This window comes from Pteropus medius, unplaced genomic scaffold, assembly GCF_902729225.1.
Source record: "Pteropus medius unplaced genomic scaffold, Ma_sr-lr_union100, whole genome shotgun sequence".
NCBI classification, from domain to species: Eukaryota; Metazoa; Chordata; class Mammalia; order Chiroptera; family Pteropodidae; genus Pteropus; species Pteropus medius.
Window position 1 is genome coordinate 7,408,171 of NW_024350927.1, and position 6,920 is coordinate 7,415,090.

A 6,920-nucleotide genomic window follows, 5' to 3' on the forward strand; every position below is an offset into this window, starting at 1 on the left:
CCTCCTGCACTGAGCACCCCAACTTGAAGCCACTCTCTTCCCTAAGACTTAAAAGCAGACCGCATTAGCGGGGAATAATCACTTCAGACACTTCCAGCACAGGTAGGGCCAGTGCTACCTGAGGCATTAAATGGCATATTTTCTTTCTGCGCGAAGCCGATGAAGAAGCAATGAGCGAAACATCTGACTATTTATACAAAGCAATGGGAGGCCTTAGATTAAAAGATCGGAAACAATTTCCAGGTCTGAAAACTGGCATATTGTCTTTCCCTCTCTTTCTCAGTGATCTGAAAAACTCCTTCTTCCCATACATGACCTTCCTCCGCATATTCTATTGACTTTTTTTTTTTCTGTATGATTTCCCCAGTGGATATAGCGAAGACCTCGCAGAGGGGTCTGAATCTGTTACGGTAAATTCCACTGCGGGACTACAATCAGACGGTGCCGTGGACTCAAGGGCACAAAGGTCATTGTCCCAGATAAGGTGGTAGCTAGAAGCAGAGGGCGAGGAGCAAATCGTGAAAGGAAAGTCGAGGGGACGGTCCCCCTTCCTGCCACGTGCTGCCAGAGCATGGAAGGTCGGCCCGGAGGGGGTCTGACCCCCGCCACCTGCGGAGCAGGTGTCCAAGGACTGGCACATCCTTCAGCAAGGTGGGGGATGGCAGGTCGCGTTCCACCTGCGGCGGGTGGGGCTCTCCCGCCTCCCAGGCCCAGTCCCGCTCAGCTCTCTCAGGTGCGTGTGTGAGGACGGAGATGGGGTGACGCCCCTGGCGGGGTCGACTCCAGCTACAACGCGCGTCACTACTTCAGCTCCCTGCCAGGACCCTGGGCTGCGGTTATTGGTTTTAAAGAGAACGTCTCTCTTTCAACTCATCCTCGCCTTGTGTCGATTATTGATCAAACAAACAGAACCTCTATCTTCCCTACCTTCTCTTTCTGTCTCACCGAAGGATCTCCACGAACATCACGTCCGTCAACCTCCATCTCTGGGTTCGTGAGACCTCCCGCTCCTTCAGGAGGGCCATGGGTGTCCGCCCATGCCCTCCCTTCTCATCCGAACCTGCTGGATTCCATCTGCGCTGTCCAAGGCCCCCACATGCTGCCCTGCTCACCGCTGAGGGCTCCCCAGCACCATCCGAGTGCCGCACAGAGCAGGCACCCCAGGTACTCGCTGCTGGTAGAGAGGAGAGAGGTCTCTGCATAGGCCAGTGAACTTCATGGAAGGGCCAGTGAACTTACTCACTCACCCTATCCTAATCGATGCAGCGGAGCGGGACGTCAGCCATCAAAATGAGAAAATTTGCATCCAAACATTAGAATCCTTTTGGAAATGATGAAATAAAACTTAGGATCTGAAAGGCACACCTGTGAGGAGAAAGCTGGAAGGTTCTTCCTTGTGTTAGTTTGCGAAAGGGAAACCAGGAATTCTCCTCTCTTGTTTTTTTTTTTTTTTTTTTTTTTGGTTTCTTTCATCATTGTAGCCATTTGACCACCTTTCTAAACAAATTTGAGAATTACGAAGAGGTTTTAGAGAACCAGTTGTGGAAACGTTGCCAGAATACGGATGATTGTTCACCTGTAAGTCACCTCTTCCCTTCCTGCATCGAGACCTGTTTGCTCTGAAATGCCCACAGAATATATATATTTTTTGATGTGCAAACACTAGCTGTGGATTCTTTTATTCATTTGCTATAGATCAGACCTTGTTATGACACATGACCACAAACAAGTTTAAATAGAAAGTAAAGATTCATAAACCTCAGCCATAGCTTTCTGATAAAATCAAATTTTTAAGAACAGAACGTGGGCGGGTTGTTTGCATCCGCTGAAACAGGATTTCGTCTGCATCGTGGCTCAATTCTATCGCTTGAATGGCATCAGCATCCTGCTCCCGTGGCCGCTTCCCCTACTCAGGGTTCTCTCAGGTACGTTCTGCCTGCACAGGCAGGTAGGGCTGTGCAGGTACCAGGGCTGACACGGGAAGGAAACATTGGGAGGCGTTTGTTCGCTGGACATCTCACCAGAGCAAAACCAGCTGCATGGTCCCTGGACATCCATTCCTGGAGTCAGCAAAGTGGCACCAAACACCTGACTTTCCACTTTGATGTTCAGTGCTATTCCTTAAACGGGTAATTTTCCATCAGTCTGACTGTCGCTCATTTCTAGAATTGGTGTTTCAGAGGTCAGCCGAGCAGCAGAGTCGAGAAGAAGATTCTAGAGCTGACTGTGGGCTCCTTCTCCGCCCCTTCCTGTCCCTTCGCCTCACTGTGCCCATGTCCTCGTCCACAGGAGGAGAGAAGGGTACCGACCTCACGAGGCCGTGATGAGGGAGAAGGAGCGAATGTTCGCAGACAGCTCGGTGCATTCTGAGAGCCAGGTCGACGTCGGTTGAACATACACGTAATTTTAATATTCTCAAGATGTAAAAATAAAGAGACATGAACTTCACAGTTCACACCCATTCTCTGAGCGTGTTCACCTGGGTCCTGTGTTAGCGACTCCAGGTGAACACGTGTCTCCAAACGGCGTGCCCTCTGAGCTCCAGCCCCTGGCAGAAGGGCCAGCTGGCTGTGTACGTACCAGCCCTCGCACTGAGAGAAGGGGTACAGAACCAGAGACACCAGAACCCGGGGAGAGTTCAGATACTTCAATTTATTTGGGTTGGTCAAGGTGTGATTAATGATAGCCGGCAGGGGTAGGAGGCCAGCCCGCAATTTGCCGCAGGGAGCCTGACTCGACAGCCAGACCCGGACTTGACCTCTAGCTCTGCCTCTGACTCACTCTGTGGTTTTTAGACAAGGAATCATTGATCATTTCTCCACTGCAGCACAGGGGTGAGTTCTTGCTTCCGTTCAAGATGAAGAGTAATAGAAACAGTCATGTTTTAGTGGATCATAAGTTAATATAAAAAGCTACAACAAAATACACTTATTTTATAAGTAACTGAAGGGTGGGTATAGTCCAAATGGAGAAGGGCTCTGAGGTGACATGCACCCACTTCAGTTCCTGCCACTGTGACCTTCAGGACCAACATCAAAGATCATAGAGGTGACCAAGCCAGTAAATATTAATCTCACTGTCTCGGACCCTTCACGAGGTGTTTGTCCCCTCGCTCGGTGATACTGTTGGGTCTGTGCTGTGTCACAACTTGTGTTTGCAAAAATGGTATTTCTGAGAGTATTTAACTCCCAGGTCTCCCCCTTTTTGTCCCTACCATGAGCCAGTGCTCCAGCTTCAAGGAGTACAAAATCCTGACGTAGTATGCAAAAGAAAGAAAAAGTGATTAAGTAGGCAGAGTACAGGCATTCAGTATTAACTCACTGATCATTTTATTCATCTTGCAAAAATGTACTATATTATGTTGGGAGCCAGAAACGCAAAGATAAACAAGGTCTCTGGTCTGAGATTTTACAAGACAAGTCAAATGTGGCAGGCAGAATAATGAATGGCTCTTAAAGATGCCTACATTCTGATCCCCAGAACAGGCCAATATGTTGACCTCATACGGCAAAAGAGACTTTGCAGATGTGATCGAATTAAGGATCTTGAGGAAGGGAGATTTTTCTGGATTGTCTGGGTGAGCCTGATGCAACCACACAGGCCCTTGTAAATAAAGGGGGGATGTGGGAGAGCCAGTGTCTCAAACTGAGAGAGAGATGTGAAAACTCTCTGTTGCTGGTTTTGAAGATGGAGGAAGGGGCTCTGAGCCAAGGAGTGCAGAAGTGGAACAAGGCACGATGCGGATCTTCCCCTAGAGCCTCCAGAAGGAACACAGCTCTGCCCATAACTCCATGTCAGCTGAGCGAGAACCATTCAGACCCTGACCTCCGGAACTGTAAGATCATAGAAATGTTGCAGAAATGTGGCAAAAATCAGACCGGCGAGAAACCAAGCATCACTCCGAGTGTTGGAGAACTCAGGTTTATCATGCTGACGGCCCTAGAGGAGCTAGCGCTCTGAAAATCTGGGCCCAGAGCTCAATTGCAACTTCGCTGACATAGAGCTCATTTGGCATGGGCTGATTGGTTAATTTGTCCTCAGAACGTTACAAAGTGCAGGAGTTGCTATGGGTTGCAGGCAGTTACAAAGAGTTAGGAAGTGCGGGAGTTGCTAGGGGGTACAGGCAGTTACATTTGTTGCTTAGAACAACAAGAGGGAGGATGAGTCTTTATTTAATTTCGAGTACAGTACGGCCTATGTAGCAAGCATATCTGCAGAAGCAGAATGAAGAGCTGATTAGCCTTTTGAGTGCAATTTCCTCTTCAGTTCGTGTTGTTTTAAACCACTAAGGCTCGTGGTCATTTGTTACTGCAGCAATAGAAAGCTCATGCACTGACAATGATGATACGGTGTGACAAGTGATCCACGTGTCGCAGTGAGGTCGGGCTCAGGGAAGACCTCCAGGAAGATCTCCCAAAGGAGGCTGCACAGACCTGAACCCCAAAGGACAAAGGACGAGCGGGAGTTTACCAGGCAGAGAGCGGGCAGGTGTAGACTCACGTGAAGCCACCACCACAGTCAAGACCGCAGACACATCCGTCACCCCAAAGGGCTCCTCGTGTCCCTTTGTAGTTCACCCCTCCTCCACCACCGCTGCATCTCCAAGCAACCACTGACCTGTGTGCTGTCACTTAGGTCGGTTAGAATTTTCTGGAGCTTTCTATAAATGAAACAATGTAGTATGCACTCTCTTTTTGCCTGGCTTCTTTCGCTCAGCAAAATGGTTTGAAGATTCATCCATGTTGTTGCTTGTATCAATAGGTCATTCCTGTTTGTGGCTGAATAATATTCCATTTACCTATTAATGGACTTTTTTTTTCTTGGCAGTTTTTGGCTATTACAAATCAAGCTAGTATAAACATCTGTATACAAGTCTTTGTGTGGACATATACTTTCTCTTGAATAATACCTATGAGTAGAATGCTTAGCTCACATGGTTGGTATACGTGTACTTTTTAAGGCGTACATACGATTTTTAAAAATATAATGGATTCTTTGCTCTTAACAATATGTTGCGGGCATCTTTCTCTGTCTAATACATTTCCTCACTTGAAGGCTGCTAGAAACATCTTTGTAAATACGTTTTTGCATACCTCCAGATCATCCCCTTGGGGTAGATCCCTTGATATGGAATTGCCACATCCACGATGATCTACTTTTAAAGATGTTTGAGCCATGTCCCCAGATTGCTGGCATGATGACGGAAGAGCCATCTGGCCTGGTGTTAGTGCTCCTTGGCTGCTTGGAAGTTGGGTGGGCTTTTGGGCGCCCCCCCAGAAAGGGCTCTGAGGGAGAGGACACGTGATGCTTACTCAGCTGCCGCCAATTAGTGCAAGAAAGAGAAAGGCTGAGGACATGAAGAGGCGAGGCCCAAAGGATTCGGGAAAGATTTTAAAGGCACTTTAAAAAAAATGTTGGTTTTGTTGTTATTGTTTTTGTTGCACTCTTAATCCAGTGCAGCAGGGGGAGGGAGGGAGGGAGAGGGACTGTTTTTAAAGGCTCTATTTAAAGGTATTTAAAGGAGGATCTTTCTTGTATTGAGTTGAAATCGACTTTCCTATACCGTCCACTAACCCATGTGTGCTCTTTATAATCAAAACGCCCATCACCACCGCCTTCAGCATCACAGGTGACATTTGGTGAGTGGCTCTCTTTCATTTACACCTTCGATCCCCATGCCAGCCCTAGGGGTGAACACTGTCATTGTCCCCAACCTCCCCAACTGAGAAGCGGAAGAAGTAACTTGGCCGAGGTCCCGCAGCTGGCCAGAGGATCTGTCCCGAGCCCCACATCCACAGGAAGCCCCTCAAAATGGTAGTAAATAGCCCCTCTGTTCCTCCAAACTTCCCGCAGCTACTCACCTCGGTTATTCCTCAGTCCAAAGGAGAGTATCCAGATACTCCACCATCATCGGGACACAACGCGTTTTGTCAAAAGTTATGGCTAAATTTCACACCGTACAGGTGGCCTGAAGAGGCAGGCAGGAGCACAGCGCTTTAACCTCCTTCATCTTAGACAGCACGTCTGCGATGAGATGGCCTGAGGATTTTCAGCAGCCGGCTCTTGTGTTGACTCCTGCAGATGATGAAACCTTGGAGTAGAGACCACACTGAGAATGGAGAAGGAAGGAAGAGAAGGGATTTTCGGGACATGCCACTCCGACCTTGTTATTGAATGAACGCTGGCTATGGAGAACAGTGACTCACAGATGATGCATGGGAGGTTAAGGCCGGTGGTGGTGGGGTGGGGGTGGGGTGGGGTGGGGGTGAGTGGCACGAGGCAGAGCCAGGCCGAGGGATTGCAGTGAGGAAGCTGACCCTGCTAAGTGTTCTTTTGGAACTGTCATCTATGTGAAAATGAATTGCGTGGCTAGAAACACAGTTTAGGGGCAAAAGAGGGATCTCAGAGACAGATGTGGACCATAAACACAGACATAAAAGTTAAAGTTAAACCTTAAGTATGGCCCAACAAAGAAAGGAATGAATCCAGGAGCTGGGTTTCTTTTGGTCTCGTCACTTGATAGAGAAAAGCGAGTGTTTAATGTTTTTTAATTCTGTTAATGTGCCCATTTCTTGGTGTGATACCGTGATTTATAAGACACATACACATCGGTCTCTGCCTACAGTTCCCGGCACAGAGTTCCTGAAACCCTTGTAATTTCCTGGGTGATTGAAGAGTCTTTTGTTCTAATCAGGTGACTCTGGGTGGCTCTTGGGTGGGAGCTGATCTCTGAAAAGACCAACCCCTGATTAGAAGCTTGAGACTTTCAGCCCCGCCCCCCATTCTCCAGAGAGGGGTGTAGAACTGGAAATGGAGTTAACAACTGATCATGAGAAAGTCTCCAAGAAACCCCAAAAGCCAGGGTTCAGAGGGCTCCCAGGTCGGTGAACACGTCCACATACCAGCATGGAGATGCACCC